Raw genomic sequence first — 18,758 nt, 5'->3', positions numbered from 1 at the left:
AGTGACCTATAAAAAGCAAATAATATGAAATGATTTTAGTGTTTTGTTTTTTGTAATAAAAGCGTTACGTAAACATAGTGACATTTAAAGAGTTGAATTAAACACCTCCCCAAAATAATTTGTAAGTCATGTTTATATTTCAGGCTGAATAAGTTTTAAAATAATATTTTTACAACAGTGCTTTGTTATTTTAACCTTGAGTGTGAGTTTATTTTGTATAAAATGTGTGAACGTCAATACTCATCCAAATGTATTTCAGGTAAATAGTTTTTCAGTTCAAAAGGATTGTCCTGGTTTCCATTCGGAACAACAACAAAAACACAGTTTTGGGAAGCTGACATTGTTTGCCCGTAGTGTATTTTATAGGGGTTTAGAAATAGAGATGAAATAATACACATTTAAATTATTGTTAGCAAATAAATGAACTAAATAAACACATTCTAATATTTTTCCAAGTTTTGGGAGGTTAACATTTTTTTGTCATGAGGATGTGAGGGTTTTTTTTATATACCAACTCTAAAAATAAATGCAAATCAGATGCTGTCCAGAAACTTGAAAGTTCTTGAATCGATTCCAGCATCTGCCATCCGAGCAGCTGCTGTTGTGTCCTTGGGCAAGACACTTCACTTCTTTAAATGTAGCTGACCAGCGCCAGTGTAATGAACTTAGAGATAATTTTGAAAAAGTGCTATGTAATTATTCATTCAGTCACAATGTAAATACTCTTTTTTTTTTTTTTTTTTTTTGGTTATAAAATATGTGATAATCAGAAATAAAATATACATTTTACAGCAGCTTTGGGGAATCTGACATTTTTTTCATCCAGGGAACCCTATGTGTGATTTTTTTTTAATATATTCAAAATCAATAAGCAAAGACGCCTTAAAACTTATTTGCAAGCATATATATATATATATATATATATATATATATATATATATATATATATATATGTATATATGTATATGTGTATATATATATATATATATATATATATATATATATATATATATATATATATATATATATATATATATATATATATATGTATATGTATATATATATGTATATATATATGTATATGTATATGTATATATATATGTATATATATATGTATATGTATGTATATATATATATGTATATATATATGTATATGTATGTATATATATATATGTATATGTATATATATATATATGTATATATATATGTATATGTATATGTATATATATATGTATATATATATGTATATGTATATATATATGTATATATATATATATGTATATGTATATATATGTATATATATATATGTATATGTATATATATATGTATATATATATATGTATATGTATATATATATGTATATATATATGTATATGTATATATATATATGTATATATATATGTATATGTATATATATATGTATATATATATATGTATATGTATATATATATGTATATATATATATGTATATGTATATATATATGTATATATTTATATATGTATATGTATATATATATATATATATATATATGTATATATATATATATATATATATACATATATACATATATATATATATACATATATATAATAGTTTTATGTTAGATACATTTCAAAATATATGTTCATTGGAGTCATTTGTAGATTTGTGTTAAATTTACCAATAAAATACTTGATCATATTTTCAAAGCAGTTTTGGCACATTTGTCATTCTTTTGTCATTAGGATTAGGGATATTGATTTTAGATTAAAAAAGAAAAAAAACATCAGTTTATATCGTCTTGAATCTAAAATGTCCAAAATCAGCGTTCAGATAAAGCAGTACTGCGGATAAAGCTGACATCTAAATGTCCTCCCATAAACACACGCTTTTGGTCTTTTCGTCTATCTTTTTCATTGATAAAAAAGTATACATGGCGGGATATAGGTGACTAGGAGCTAACAGCTACACAGCAGCTAAGCACATAACAGCACACAAGCTAGGCATGAGTGTCTGTCAGGGTCAAACACCGATGACATCTACTAAACAAGACAAGAAGCAAAGAATCAAACTGAGACAGAATTAAATTTGGCTCAATGAGGAGAAAAGTGTACACACTGTACCCTTATAAAGTGTCGTCACACGCTATGACGAAAAGATTGTACGCCATCCATCCATTTTCTACCGCTTATTCTCTTTCGGGGTCGCGGGGGGCGCTGGCGCCTATCTCAGCTACAATCGGGCGGAAGGCGGGGTACACCCTGGACAAGTCGCCACCTCATCGCAGGGCCAACACAGATAGACGACATTCACACTCACATTCACACACTAGGGCCAATTTAGTGCTGCCAATCAACCTATCCCCAGGTGCATGTCTTTGGAAGTAGGAGGAAGCCGGAGTACCCGGAGGGAACCCACGCATTCACGGGGAGGACATGCAAACTCCACACAGAAAGATCCCGAGCTCGGGATTAAACCCAGGACTGCAGGACCTTCGTGTTGTGACACACTAACCCCTCTTCCACCGTGAAGGCCAATATTGTATGCCTCCTCTTTCCCTGAATACATGGCAACAGCTGTTTCTAAGGGGCGGGGGCCGTAAACATCCATCGCCTTTGATTACAAACAGTTCAAAGAAAAGGTCGTAAAACCGTTCAACGAAACTCTGGTCCTGCTTCCTCACCGCTTTGTAGTTCTCTGGTCAAGACAAAATCTTTCTGTGCATTACAATACATGAAAGAAACAGAACACATTCATGTTGCTTGCCATCCTACACAGTGGAGTTTTACAAGCCTTATTCTTGGTAGGGTCAAAGACAGCTTTTGTCTTCTCGCCGGTAACTCATTGAAACACAAAGTTTTGTGATAACTTGGATACAATTATTCTGACAGTGTCCTTCATCGAACAATATTGCAGTCCAAATAAAATAAACACATAATCATACTGGGCTTCACGGTGGCAGAGGGGTTAGTGCGTCTGCCTCACAATACGAAGGTCCTGCAGCCATGGGTTCAAATCCAGGCTCGGGATCTTTCTGTGTGGAGTTTGCATGTTCTCCCCGTGAATGCGTGGGTTCCCTCCGGGTACTCCGGCTTCCTCCCACTTCCAAAAACATGCACCTGGGGATAGGTTGATTGGCAACACTAAATTGGCCCTAGTGTGTGAATGTGAGTGTGAATGTTGTCTGTCTATCTGTGTTGGCCCTGCGATGAGGTGGCGACTTGTCCAGGGTGTACCCCGCCTTCCGCCCGATTGTAGCTGAGATAGGCGCCAGCGCCCCCCGCGACCCCAAAAAGGGAATAAGCGGTAGAAAATGGATGGATGGACATAATCATACTGTATTTGCACATTACTTGCAGATCGTGTATCCAGTAACAAACGTGTCTGCATCATTAAACTTATTGTATTTCAGCGGCTTGGTGTTGCCAAAAACACAAATACCATTCCACTTCAACTTAAAGACAGCAGAAGATGGAGTACCTAAAAAAAAGGGGGAGGGGGGGCCAGCAGTGTATGCTGGGGGATTGTTTTATGACCATCCAGGAAGTGGCTTTCACGTGCCTCTAAAAAAGGTGGGGGGCAGCAGCAGGGGATTGAATTATGACCCCAGGAAGTGGGCATGGAGGTACTCGATCTTCTGACAGCATAAATCCATTCCAGACAGTGAATAATAAATAGGTGAGTGAATTTCCATATGGAACATTGTTCTGTTTTGTGGCGACATAGATTTTAGTTGGTAGAGTGGCCGTGCCAGCAATTTGAGGGTTCCAGGTTTGATTCCCGCTTCCGCCATCTTAGTAACTACTGTTGTGTCCTTGTGCAAGACACTTTACCCACCTGCTCCCAGTGCCACCCACACTGGTTTAAATGTAACTTAGATATTGGGTTTCAATATGTAAAGCACTTTGAGTCACTACAGAAAGGCGCTATATAAATATAATTCACTTCACTTCTCTGAGGAGTTTCACGTGATCAAACCTTATTTTACTTCCCACACTAACAAAGTATGTATGAGTTGTGCTGATATTGTTTCAGATCGGTATCAGCAAATAGTCAAGGCTCCAATATCGGTGTCATATTGGACGTGGGGAAAGTTACCAAGCAATTAAACTTTGAAGTAGAATTATGGATGGCATTGAATTGTTTTAGCTAAGATTGGTGAAGGTTGTCTGTCTATCTGTGTTGACCCTGCGATGAGATAGCGACTTGTCCAGGGTGTACACCGCCTTTCCTCCAAATGCAGATGAGATAGGCACCAGCACCCCCCTTGACACCAAAAGGGACAAGTGGTAGAAAATGGATGGGGGGTGCTGAGGTGTAGCGGGGTTGTATATATTTTCAAGTGTATATATACATATATATATATATATATATATGTATTATATATATATATATATATATATATATATATATATATATATATATATATATATATAGCGTATTTCCTTGAAATGTCACTGGGGCGCTAATTAATATAAAACCTCTTCTCACTCCTGCGCTTACCAAAGGCATGCGGTAAAAGTAAGCATGCGCTAATTATTTTAAAACCTCTTCTCACTCTGGCACTTACCAAAGGTATGCAGTAAAAATTTGAGTGTGATGTAAGTTTGGACCTTAAATCCTCTTAATCTTCTTCCCTTTATGCGATTTCAAATTACCGGTATTGAAATCAACCTCCTCCATTTTGAAAATGATGACAGGGGAATTGTCACAAGTTTGACCAGGCGGTAATACTAAGCATGCGCTAATTATTTTGGGAAGCTAGTTTGACCCGGCAGTAATTGAAGGCAGGCGCATACTATATGCCCTGCAGCAATTCAGGGAAATACGATATATATATATATATATATATATATATATATATATATATATATATATATATATATATATATATATATATATATATCCATCCATTCTCTACCGCTTATTCCCATTGGGGTCACGGGGGGGCGCTGGTGCCTATCCCAGTTACAATCGAGCTTAGGGCGGTGAACACCCTGGACAAGTCGCCACCTCATCACAGGGTCATATCTATACATACATATATATATATATCCATTTTCTACCGCTTATTCCCTTTTGGGGTATATACTGTATATATATATATATATATATATATATATATATATATATATATATATATATATATGTATATATATATATATATATATATATATATGTATATATATATATATATATACATATATATATGTATATGTATATATATATGTATATATATATATTTATATATATATACATGTATATATATATGTATATATATATATGTGTGTGTATATATATGTATATATATGTGTGTATATATATACATACTGTATATATATATTGTATATATATATATATTGTATATATATATATATGTGTGTATATATATACATACTGTATATATATACACGCACATATATGTATGTATATATGTATACATCCATCCATTTCCTACCGTTTATTCCCTTCTGGGGTATATACTGTATGTATATATATATATATATACATATATATATATATATATATACTGTATGTATATATACACACACGTATATGTATATGCCTATCTCAGTTACAATTGGGCGGAAGGCGGTGTACACCCTGGACAAGTCACCAATTTATCACGGGGCCATAAATATATATATATATATATATATATATATATATATATATATATACGTATATAGATGCATATATATATATATATATACACATATATATGTATACACACACACACACACACTCACACAATTAAAGAAAATTAACCGCAGCCAATTGATTAGTTGAAGGAAATACTGATGAATTGCACTTTTATGTAGGAAATAGAGCGCTCTACTCGTCTTTAACCAACAGAGTTGATTGCGTCTCAGCTGGTTGCAAGACGTGATTCGTGGGGAATTGGCGCTGCCGTTGCAACTCCTTGCAGAGAAACAGGAGTTCAGAACCTGTGCTCGATCGCCTCAACACACGACGCGTGCACAGACGCTACACGTCTGGATGTGCGACATCAAAACTGAGGTCAGATGAAGACCTCCAGTGTTCCCTTCGTCACTTTCATGTCTCGCTTCCATTTTTGCCGGCCGTCACTTGAGGGAGTCAGGCGTGAACACACACTCGCCTCCCATCTGTCCACACACACACTTTTCACTGAAAACTTTCCCTTCATCTACATCTGCTTTTGCTCAAGGGTTTTTTTTTCCGGGTTATTTTTCCATCTGCGCTGGCAAAATATGCCTCAGGAACGCGGAATTAAAACTGCCTGATGACGCTTTAACTCAGAGCGTTTCAATTATTTTCTGCCATCATCCCCCGGAGATCGGAAATTGCAGCGGCCCCTCTGAATTGAATAACAATTAAGAACTGGAAAATTAATGTATTCCTCAACACAACACAATGTGAGTAATAAAACTTAAACTACAACTTAAACCAATTTTCCATATAAAGCTTATTAAGTCAGTTTGGAACATTTAAACAAAACTGCTCCATATGTTCGATTCCGAGAAAAAGGGGACGGTGTGGCTCGGTTGGTAGAGCTGCAGTGCCAGCAACTTGGGGGTTCCTGGTTTCATCCCCAGCTTCTACCACCCTAGTCACGTCTGTTGTGTCCTTGAGCAAGACACTTTGGCAACTAGCATGCTAATTGCTATCTGGAAATTAGCATGCAAATTGCAAGCTAGCAAAGCAATAATTGAAAAAAGTGATAAACACTACTGTAGCTGGCAACTAGTCTGCAAATCGCTAGCTGGCAACTGGTGTGCTATTCGCCGGCTGATAATTAAAGTACAAATTGCTTGCTGTAAATTAGAGCACAAAATTCTAGTTGGCAACTAGCAAGCTAATTGCTAGCTGGCAACAAGTATGTTAATTGCGAGCTGGCAAAGCAGTAATTGCCAAAAGTGCTAATCACTACTTCAGCTGGCAACTAGTCTGCCAATAGCTAGCTGGCTACTGGTGTGCTAATCGCCGGCTGACCTTTACAGTACTAATTGTTGGCCGGCAACGAGTGTGTTAATTGCTAGCTGACAACTGATGCACAAATTGCTGGCTGAAAACTACATCGCAAAAGGCGAGCTGGCAACCAGGGTGCTAAATGCTAGCCGGCAACTACAGCACTGATTGCTAGATTAGTTTTAAAGCATTATTTGTTAGCTGGCAAATACACCGCTAATTGCTAGCTGGCAACTAGGGTGCTGATCGCTTGCTAGCTGACAACTAATGCACACATTGCTAGCTGAAAACTACAGCGCAAAACGTGAGCTGGCAACTACAGCGCTGATTGCTAGCTTTCTATTAGAGCAGTATTTGTTAGCTGGCAAATAGACTGCTAATTGATAGTTGCCAACTAGAGCGCAAATTGCAAGCTGGCAACTGGTGTGCTAATCGTCGGCTGACCTTTACAGCGCTAATCGTTGGCTGGCATTGAGCGTGTTAATGGCTAGCTAACAACCACACCGCTCATCGCTAGCTGAAAACTAATGCACATATTGCCGGCAGAAAACTAGAGCTTAAAACACGAGCTGGCAACTAGCGTGCTAAATTCTAGCTGGCAACTACAGCGCTGATTGCCAGCTTGCTATAAGAGCATTATTCGTTAGCTGGGAAATAGACCTCTAATTGCTAGCTGGCAACTAGAGTGCTAATTGCTGGCTGACAATTAATGTACAAATTGCTCTCTAATTGCTAGCTGGCAACTAGAGTGCTAATTGCTATTTGACAACTAATGCGTAAATTGCTAGCTGGCAACTATTCCGCTAATTGCTGGCTGACAATTAATGTACAATTTGCTCTCTAATTGCTAGCTGGCAACTACAGTGCTAATTGCTGGCTGACAATTAATGTACAAATTGCTTGCTGTAAACTAAAGCACAAATTGCTAGCTGGCAACGAGAGTGCTAATCGCTCGCTGAAAACTAATGCACACATTGCCGGCTGAAAACTAGAGCGCAAAATGGGGGTTGGCAACTAGCGTGCTAAATACTTGCCGGAAACTACAGCGCTGATTTCTAGCTTGCTATTAGAGCACTATTCGTTGGCTGGCAAATAGACTGCTAATTGCTAGCTGGCTAATAGCGTGTTAAATTCTAGCCGGCAACTACAGTGCTGATTGCCAACTTGCTATAAGAGCATTATTCGTTAGCTGGGAAATAGACCTCTAATTGCTAGCTGGCAAATAGAGTGCTAATTGCTATCCGACAACTAATGGCAAATTGCTAGCTGGCAACTCTACCGCTAATTGCTGGCTGACAATAAAGGTACAATTTGCTCTCTAATTGCTAGCTGGCAACTAGAGTGCTAATTGCTATCCGACAACTAATGCGCAAATTGCTAGCTGGCAACTATTCCACTAATTGCTGGCTGACAATTAAGGTACAAATTGCTTGCTGTAAACTAAAGCACAAATTGCTAGCTGGCAACGAGAGTGCTAATCTCTCACTGAAAACTAATGCACACATTGCCGGCTGAAAACTAGAGCGCAAAACGGGAGCTGGGAACTAGCGTGCTAAATGCTAGCCATAAACTACAGCGCTGAATTCTAGCTTGCTATTAGAGCACTATTCGTTGGCTGGCAAATAGACTGCTAATTGCTAGCTGGCTAATAGCGTGCTAAATTCTAGCCGGCAACTACAGTGCTGATTGCCAGCTTGCTATAAGAGCATTATTCGTTAGCTGGGAAATAGACCTCTAATTGCTAGCTGGCAAATAGAGTGCTAATTGCTATCTGACAACTAATGCGCAAATTGCTAGCTGGCAACTATACCGCTAATTGCTGGCTGACAATAAAGGTACAAATTGCTCTCTAATTGCTAGCTGGAAACTAGAGTGCTAATTGCTATCTGACAACTAATGCGCAAATTGCTAGCTGGCAACTATTCCACTGCTGTCTGACAATTAAGGTACGAATTGATTGCTGTAAACTAAAGCACAAATTGCTAGCTGGCAACTATAGTGCTAATCTCTTGCTTAAAACTAATGCACATATTGCCGGCTGAAAACTAGAACGCAAAACGGGAGCTGGGAACTAGCGTGCTAAATGCTAGCCGTAAACTACAGTGCTGATTTCTAGCTTGCTATTAGAGCATTATTTGTTAGCTGGCAAATAGACTGCTAATTGCTAGCTGGCAAATAGAGTGCTAATTGCTATCTGAAAACTAATGCACAAATTGCTAGCTGGCAACTATACCGCTAATTGCTGGCTGACAATTAAGGTACAAATTGCTCTCTAATTGCTAGCTGGCAACTAGAGTGTTAATTGCTATCTGACAACTAATGCGCAAATTGCTAGCTGGCAACTATTCCACTAATTGCCGGCTGAAAACTAATGCACACATTGCCGGCTGAAAACTAGAGCGCAAAACGGGAGCAGGCAACTAGCGTGCTAAATGCTAGCCGGAAACTACAGTGCTGATTTCTAGCTTGCTATTAGAGCACTATTCGTTAGCTGTCAAATAGATTGCTAATTGTTAGCTGGCTAATAGCGTGCTAAATTCTAGCTGGCAACTACAGCGCTGATTGCCAGCTTGCTATAAGAGCATTATTCGTTAGCTGGGAAATAGACCTCTAATTGCTAGCTGGCAACAAGAGTGCTAATCGCTATCTGACAACTAATGCGCAAATTGCTAGCAGGCAACTATTCCTCTAATTGCTGGCTGACAATTAATGTAGAAATTGCTCTCTAATTGCTATCTGGCAACTAGCATGCTAATTGCTAACTGGCAACTAGCATGTTAATTGCTAGCTGGCAACTACAGCGCTAACAGCCAGCTGGTAATGAGAACATTGATCGTTAGCTGGCAAATAGATTGCTAATTGCTAGCTGGCAACTAGCGTGCTAATTGCTATCCATCCTAAAAGCAGACTGACTACACCATTACAGTGGTTTTATGATTTTATTCTAAAAGTGCAAGGAACAGTGTTGTTTATAAACAACAGTATGAGTGTTGGATCAATGTCAATGTGACTTTTACATTTGTGGAAAAATACTAGATATAAGAAAAAGTCCAATCAAATAAAAATGTATTCAAACTTTAGTGAAATAAATAAAAAATATTACCCAAAGTTTAGTAAAAACCGATATTGATTCTTGCAGTTCCAATCTCTGTTAAGGCATCATTACTACTATTTCTCTGGGGTTTGTTAAAAAAAACTTTGAAACCTTTTTTGAAACATTCAAAAGCAGTAAAGTTTGGAATGAAAATCTAGTATAGGAAAAAACAAAAAAAAACTACCACATACCTCTCTTCATAAATCTGAGCTGTGCAGATGTGCGCAACATCTGCTTCCTGTTGCATTCCACTGGCTGCTGCACACAGAGAAGACCTCTGTTTGCTGCCTCCACGTCTCTGTGGGGACACACGCAATATTTAACAGCGCTCAGAGGAAACTTCCACCCCACGACACAAAAAGTGGAACTTCCACTCAAGTAAATATCCGAAATCAAGGCTTATTTTTTGTTGTTGCTGCTCTTTTTTCAATGTTAGATAGACTACTTCACTCATATCAAGTAATATGTACTCTTTAAAGGCCGACTGAAATGAGATTTTCTTATTTAAACGGGGATAGCAGGTCCATTCTATTAGGTCATACTTGATCATTTCGCCTTATTGCCATATTTTTGCTATAAGGATTTAGTAGAGAACATCGACGATAAAGTTCGCAACTTTTGGTCGCTAATAAAAAAGCCTTGCCTGTACTGGAAGTAGCAGACGATGTGCTCGTGATGTCACGGGTTGTAGGGCTCCTCACATCCTCACATTGTTTATAATCATAGCCACCAGCAGCGAGAGCGATTCGGACCGAGAAAGCGACGATTTCCCCATTAATTTGAGCGAGGATGAAAGATTCGTGGATGAGGAAAGTTAGAGTGAAGCACTAGAAAGGAAAAAAAAAAAAAGGATTTAGTAGAGAACATCCACGATAAAGTTTGCAACTTTTGGTCGCTAATGAAAAAGCCTTGCCTTTTACCGGAAGTGGCAGACGATGACGTCACCAGTGTGAGGGCTCCTCACATCCTCACATTGTTTATAATGGGAGCCACCAGCAGTAAGAGCAATTCGGACCGAGAAAGCGACAATTTCCCCATTAATTCAGCCTGTGCAGGAATTGTCCAAAATTAATTGGCCATTTTTCAAACATCCACCGTTTCCACATTTTTCAACCTATTCAAACTATTCCACCTTCAACATATTTTCCCATGTTCTAAAAAAAATTCCAGGATTTTCCAAGATTCCTGCTTTTTCCAAACTTTATTTCCACGCTTTTTTCTGGTGACTATTCCTTCCATATTTTTCAAGGCATTTCAACCGTTGCACCATTAAAACACATTCCTCTTAATCAGAACAAATAAATGAAGTTGTTTTTTGAACCGGAAAAATTCCCGTTTTGTTCCCGAAATTTCAGGAATTCCGTAATATAATTTTTCAATTCAACATGTTACTCAGCAGCATTTTTCAACCGATTGAAAAAATTCCTACACCAACCATTTCAACTCATTCAGAATATTCAAGTTTGTTTTTTTTATTACCATTTTCCCCAAAATTTCCCGCTTTTCCCAATTTTTGGGACATTTTTCAAAATTCCACAATTTCCACATTTTTCATCTGTTTCAAACTGTTCCAACTCCAACATATTCAGTCTGTGCAGGAATAGTGTGCTCTATTTCAACAGTCCTAAAAAACAATCCCGGATTTTCCATAATTCCTTTTTTTTTTTTTTTTTTTTTTTTTTTTTGCATTTTCCCCATTCAAAATGAATTGGCAGTTTTTCAAATTTCCACCGTTTCCACATTTTTCAACTCATTCAAACTATTCAACCTATTCCTTCCACATTTTTCAATGAATTTTAACCGTTCCACCATTGAAAAACATTCCTCTTAATCAGAACAAATGAATGAAGTTGTGTTTTGAACCGGAAAAATTCCCGTTTTGTTCCCGAAATTCCAGGAATTCCGTAATACAATTTCTAAATTCAACATGTTACTCAGCAGCATTTTTCGACCGATCAAAAAAATTCCAACACCAACCATTTCAACTCATTCAGACTATTCAAGTTTTTTTTTTTTTTTTTTTTTACCATTTTCCCAAAAATTGGGAAAAGCGGGAAGTTTTTGGGACATTCTTCAAAATTCCACAATTTCCCCATTTTTCATCTGATTCAAACTTTTCCAACTCCAACATATTCAGCCTGTGCAGGAATTGTGTGCTCTATTTCAACAGTTCTAAAAAAAAATCCCGGATTTTCCATAATTCCTTTTTTTTTTTTTTTGCATCTTCCCTATTTAAAATTAATTGGAGATTTTTCAAACTTCTACCGTTTCCACATTTTTCAACTTATTCCACCTTCCACATATTTTCCCAACTTCTAAAAAAATCCCGGATTTTCCATAATTCCTTTTTTTTTTTTTGCATCTTCCCTATTTAAAATTAATTGGAGATTTTTCAAACTTCTACCGTTTCCACATTTTTCAACTTATTCCACCTTCAACATATTTTCCCAACTTCTAAAAAAGTCCAGGATTTTCCAGGATTCCTGCTTTTCCAAAGAACAATTTCCACTGTATTGGCAGATAATTTTGCTTACTTCAAGTAAAATAACCCACTTTTTTTTTTTCTTCTTGTTTTTGAACACTGACTTTTTGCAGTCTGCCGACGAGTATTGCAATGTCATCTGCAAATTGAAAATCTGTGATGTATTTCGCTGGCTTGCTCTGGGCTTTAGTAGCAGCCCCATGTTGTTGTTAGCATCAAGAGAGACGCGGAGGACGTCATCAAGGACGATATAAAAAGAAAAGGGGCTAGAGTGGCTCCCTGTAAAACGCCAGCGCTGATTTCAAATAACCCAGTTTCTCCGTCCGGGGTGATAACTCTTGTACTGGTATTTGTGTAAAGAGCCTTAATGGCCAGAACAATTTCATCTGGAATACCATAGCGGGGTAAACATGGTCTCTCTGTTAACAGGATCAAAGGCTTTCTTGAAAACAACGAACAGTAATATAAGATCTTTCTTTCCGTTCCTCATTTCTTTTACTATCTTCCTCAACGATAGAATTTGCGAAAGAACGCTCTCTAAAAAAGACGTTTTGATTGGCACAGAGAAGCAGATTTACTTTGGGAACAAGTCTGTTGTATAACTTCGCCGCTATGGCAGTTAAAGGGGGACATTATCACAATTTTAGAAGGGTTAAAACCTATAAAAATCAGTTCCCAGTGGCTTATTTAATTTTCCGAAAGTTTTTTACAAAATTTTACCCATCATGGAATATCCCGAAAAAAGGTTTTAAAGTGCCTGATTTTCGCTATCTGTAAACCCAGCCGTCCATTTTCCTGTGACGTCACATAGTGACGCCAATAAAAACAAACATGGCGGATAGCACAGCAAGATATAGCGACATTAGCTCGCATTCGGACTCGGATTTCAGCGGCTTAAGCGATTCAACAGATTGCGCATGTATTGAAACGGGTGGTTGGAGTGTGGAGGCAGATAGCGAAAACGAAATTGAAGAAGAAACTGAAGCTATAGAGCGAATAGCTATTGAAGCTATTCGGCGATCGCCTTCTAACCAACGATTGCATCTTTTGACCACTGGAGCAACTTAAGTCCGTCGATTAGTAAGTGTTTGTTTGGCATTAAATGTGGGTGGAGGGAAAGGCTGGATGCAAATACAGCTACAAATGTACATACAGCTAGCCTAAATAGCATGTTAGCATCGATTAGCTTGCAGTCATGCCGTGACCAAATATGTCTGATTAGCACATAAGTCAACAACATCAACGAAACTCACCTTCGTGATTTCATTGACTTTATCATTGGAAATGCATTTGCTTTGAGTGTCGCAGGATATCCACACATTCTTGCCATTCCTTTTGACCACTGGAGCAACTTAAATCCGCCGATGGGTAAGTGTTTGTTTGGCATTAAATGTGGGTGGAGGGAAAGGCTGGATGCAAATACAGCTACAAATGTACATACAGCTAGCCTAAATAGCATGTTGGCATCGATTAGCTGTCAGTCATGCCGTGACCAAATATGTCTGATTAGCACATAAGTCAACAACATCAACGAAACTCACCTTTGTGATTTCGTTGACTTTATCGTTGGAAATGCATCTGCTTTGAGTGTCGCAGGATATCCACACATTCTTGCCATTCCCTTTGACCACTGGAGCAACTTAAATCCGCCGATGGGTAAGTGTTTGTTTGGCATTAAATGTGGGTGGAGGGAAAGGCTAGATGCAAATATAGCTACAAATGTACATACAGCTAGCCTAAATAGCATTTAGCATCGATTAGCTGGCAGTCATGCCGTGACCAAATATGTCTGATTTGCACATAAGTCAACAACATCAACGAAACTCACCTTTGTGATTTCGTTGACTTTATCGTTGGAAATGAATCTGCTTTGAGTGTCGCAGGATATTCACACATTCTTGCCATTCCTTTTGACCACTGGAGCAACTTAAATCCGCCGATGGGTAAGTGTTTGTTTGGCATTAAATGTGGGTGGAGGGAAAGGCTAGATGCAAATATAGCTACAAATGTACATACAGCTAGCCTAAATAGCATTTAGCATCGATTAGCTGGCAGTCATGCCGTGACCAAATATGTCTGATTAGCACATAAGTCAACAACATCAACGAAACTCACCTTTGTGATTTCGTTGACTTTATCGTTGGAAATGAATCTGCTTTGAGTGTCGCAGGATATTCACACATTCTTGCCATTCCTTTTGACCACTGGAGCAACTTAAATTTGTCGATTGGTAAGTGTTTGTTTGGCATCAAATGTGGGTGGAGGGAAAGGCTGGATGCAAATATAGTTACAAATGTACATACAGCTAGCCTAAATAGCATTTAGCATCGGTTAGCTTGCAGTCATGCCGTGACCAAATATGTCTGATTAGCACTTAAGTCAATAACATCAACAACACTCACCTTTGTGATTTTGTTGACTTTATCGTTGGAAATGCATCTGCTTTGAGTGTCGCAGGATATCCACACATTCTTGCCATTTCTTTTGACCACTGGAGCAACTTAAATTTGTCGATTGGTAAGTGTTTGTTTGGCATTAAATGTGGGTGGAGGGAAAGGCTGGATGCAAATATAGCTACAAATGTACATACAGCTAGCCTAAATAATATTTAGCATCGATTAGCTTGCAGTCATGCCGTGACCAAATATGTCTGATTAGCACTTAAGTCAATAACATCAACAAAACTCACCCTTGTGAATTCGTTGACTTTATCGTTGGAAATGCATCTGCTTTGAGTGTCGCAGGATATCCACACATTCTTGCCATTCCTTTTGACCACTGGAGCAACTTAAATTTGTCGATTGGTAAGTGTTTGTTTGGCATCAAATGTGGGTGGAGGGAAAGGCTGGATGCAAATATAGCTACAAATGTACATACAGCTAGCCTAAATAGCATTTAGCATCGATTAGCTGGCAGTCATGCCGTGACCAAATATGTCTGATTAGCACTTAAGTCAATAACATCAACAAAACTCACCTTTGTGATTTCGTTGACTTTATCGTAGGAAATGCATCTGCTTTGAGTGTTGCAGGATATCCACACATTCTTGCCATTCCTTTTGACCACTGGAGCAACTTAAATTTGTCGATTGGTAAGTGTTTGTTTGGCATTAAATGTGGGTGGAGGGAAAGGCTGGATGCAAATATAGCTACAAATGTACATACAGCTAGCCTAAATAGTATTTAGCATCGATTAGCTTGCAGTCATGCCGTGACCAAATATGTCTGATTAGCACTTAAGTCAATAACATCAACAAAACTCACCTTTGTGATTTCGTTGACTTTATCGTTGGAAATGCATCTGCTTTGAGTGTCGCAGGATATCCACACATTCTTGCCATTTCTGCCATGTTAACATCGATTAGCATGCCGTGCTAATCGATGCACACTCCACGTAAGACAACTTGAATCCGTCCCTGATCGTGTTGTTACACCCTCCGACAACACACCGGCGAGGCATGATGTCTCCAAGGTACGGAAAACAGTCGTAAAAACGGAAAATAACAGAGCTGATTTGACTTGTGTGTGTAATGTGTTTGAGAAAATGGTGATTGCTTCCCATTGTAACGTCACGGGTGAAAGGTCATCGCTCCGACAGCGAACAATTGATAGGCGTTTAAATCGCCAAATTCACCCTTTTAGAGTTCGGAAATCGGTTAAAAAAACATATGGTCTTTTTTCTGCATCATCAAGGTATATATATTGACGCTTACATAGGTCTGCTGATAATGTTCCCCTTTAAGGAGATCCCGCGATAGTTGTCATTGAGAGAAAGATTTCCCTTCTTTGGGACAGGTAGAGTGTACGAGGCTAGCCAGAGTGAAGCTGCTTCGCACGATTGCAAATCTCCAGAAGAAGCGGATGGAAGGTCTTATATCTTTCCAGATCAGTAGGGGGAATAATGTCAGGGCCAGAGGACTTCATGCTGTTCAGTCCAGAGGTAGCTCTTTGAAGTTTGCCGATCGTAAACGGATCGCTCACAATTTGAATTATTGGGAGGTTTTGTGGGACTGATGAAGATTCCCCGAGGAGCTTCTTAAAGTGGCTCAGCCAGCCGTCTTTGTGCTTTTCAACAACCAACAACACCCACCCGCGAAAAGCGAAGAAAGAAACAACAAAAGCAAAAATGGAGACCTCGGAGGCTGAATCTCCTCTGTACAATAGGCGGCAAGGAGAGCTTTGACCTCCTCGTCGGTCCATTTATCGCTGGCTGTGTCCATTTTTCCTGTTGCTGTTGCGATCTGGTAAACAACTCTGTGGGACTTTTTAAAAATGGCTGGTATATGTTGTCAATTCAATGAATCACCAAACACCTACGTATTTTAGCTCCTGTGGGACTCAGTTTAGACTTTGCCTCAGAGTAGGAGCTAAAATTGTTATATGATCTGAGGGCCGTCATCGCTAGTTCCTGTATGTCGGAGCAAGACAAAAAACGGCCCGGGGACTAAAAGGGAAAAGGGTTAAAGCAGGGGTGTCAAACTCAAATACAGGATGGGCCAAAATTGAAAACTGAACAAAGCCGCGGGCCAAGGTTGAACAAATTAACCTTTTAATAGATTAGATTAGATTAGATAGTACTTTATTTATTCCGTCAGGAGAGTTCCTTCAGGAAAATTACAATTTTCAGCACAATCCCATTCAAGATCAGACAAACATCACAGGGAGACAGAACAGGATCGCTGACGGGTCTGCCGGCTTCCAGCGCCCCTTACAAAAAAGATGACATACAGGTAAACAGGGGGGGGGGAGAAAAAAAATAGAAGAGTAAAATAAAAATAAAAAATCGGTCTTAGCCTAGGCCCTGGAGTGGGGGTGCAGACTGAGGCCAAGGGAAAAAAAACAAAAAAAAACAACAACAACAACTCATAGCCATAGTACACATCCCTCTTCCATGTGTGTAAGAGGGAAACATCAAACATCAAAGAACACAGAGGACATTAAAGACATTAAAGCAGCAGATACAAGCAGACACTTCTACATACAGCTATGAATAAAAAGTAAAATAAACATATACACTGTGGTGGCCTCTGCGGTGTTCCACGCCATCGTCCGCTGGGGTGGAGGGAGGATGGCCAGAGACAGAAGCAGACCCAACAAAGCAACCAAGGCAGCAGACTCCACTCTCGGCCAGTGTCCAGTCCGCATGGATGAGCGAGGATACGTCCTAGGTGACTGAGGTGTCCGACACCTGCTCACCCAGTCAAGACACCGCGAAGCCTCTCCGTCCCAGTAGCTCAGTGCTAGCTCCGCAGCCCTGTCCCCTCATCCGCATCTCCTCCAGTACATCCAAACAGACCCTGCAGCTGGTCTCCATGGCCAAAAGGCTCCCGGGAGGCAGATCCAGAAGTCCACAAAAAAAGCACCACAGAGGTCACGAAAGTGCCACCCCTTGTCACACAGTCCCAAAGGGTCCCGGACCAAAATGCAAAAAAATATAATACCACATGAAAACAAGAGGGAAACACAAAAGGATGACACAAGAGCACAGAGCTCCTGCCTACAGCAGCGCCATCTTGGAAAAAAAAAAAAAATAGGGACCCAAACAAGTTTTGCATTGACTATTGAACAAGCAAGGCTTATATAACTTTATATTGACGTGCAAAATCATCGAGTTTCAAATAATAATGAAAAAATACCAATGGCACATCAAATAAAATTTTAATAAACATTGAATGCCTCTTTTCTATTTTGCAGCCTTCTGAGTTAAATGTCAACATAAACTTTTTTCCACAGGCTAATAATACATTTGAAAATAAATTAACAATAATGAATGAATCAAACATTCAAGCCTTGAAGTAACAAGAGAAAGTGCATGAATAAAATGTTAATTATTGCTCAGTTTGTTACACTGATTTGCTTTAACACTGAATATGGAACAAGCAACGCTTATATAACATAATAGTGCAAAATCAACGTTCAAATAACAAACAAAAGAACATCAATGGTATATGAAATAAGATTTAAACAAAAAATGTAATGCCTCTTTTCTTTTTGCAGCCTTCTAAAGTAAATATCAACATTAACTTTTTCCACAGACTAATGAATTTAAAAATTAAATAATGAGGTGGGCGGGGTTGGTGGTTGCAGGGGGTGTATATTGTAGCGTCATGGAAGAGTTAGTGCTGCAAAGGGTTCTGGGAATTTGTTCTGTTTTGTTACGGTGCAGATGTTCTCCCGAAATGTGTTTGTCATTCCTGTTTGATGTGGGTTCACAGTGTGATGCACATTTGTAACAGTGTTAAAGTTGTTTAT

Source organism: Nerophis ophidion, linkage group LG19 (genome assembly GCF_033978795.1).
Source record: "Nerophis ophidion isolate RoL-2023_Sa linkage group LG19, RoL_Noph_v1.0, whole genome shotgun sequence".
In the NCBI taxonomy this organism is placed as follows: domain Eukaryota; kingdom Metazoa; phylum Chordata; class Actinopteri; order Syngnathiformes; family Syngnathidae; genus Nerophis; species Nerophis ophidion.
Note: the sequence above shows the minus strand (reverse complement) of the source record.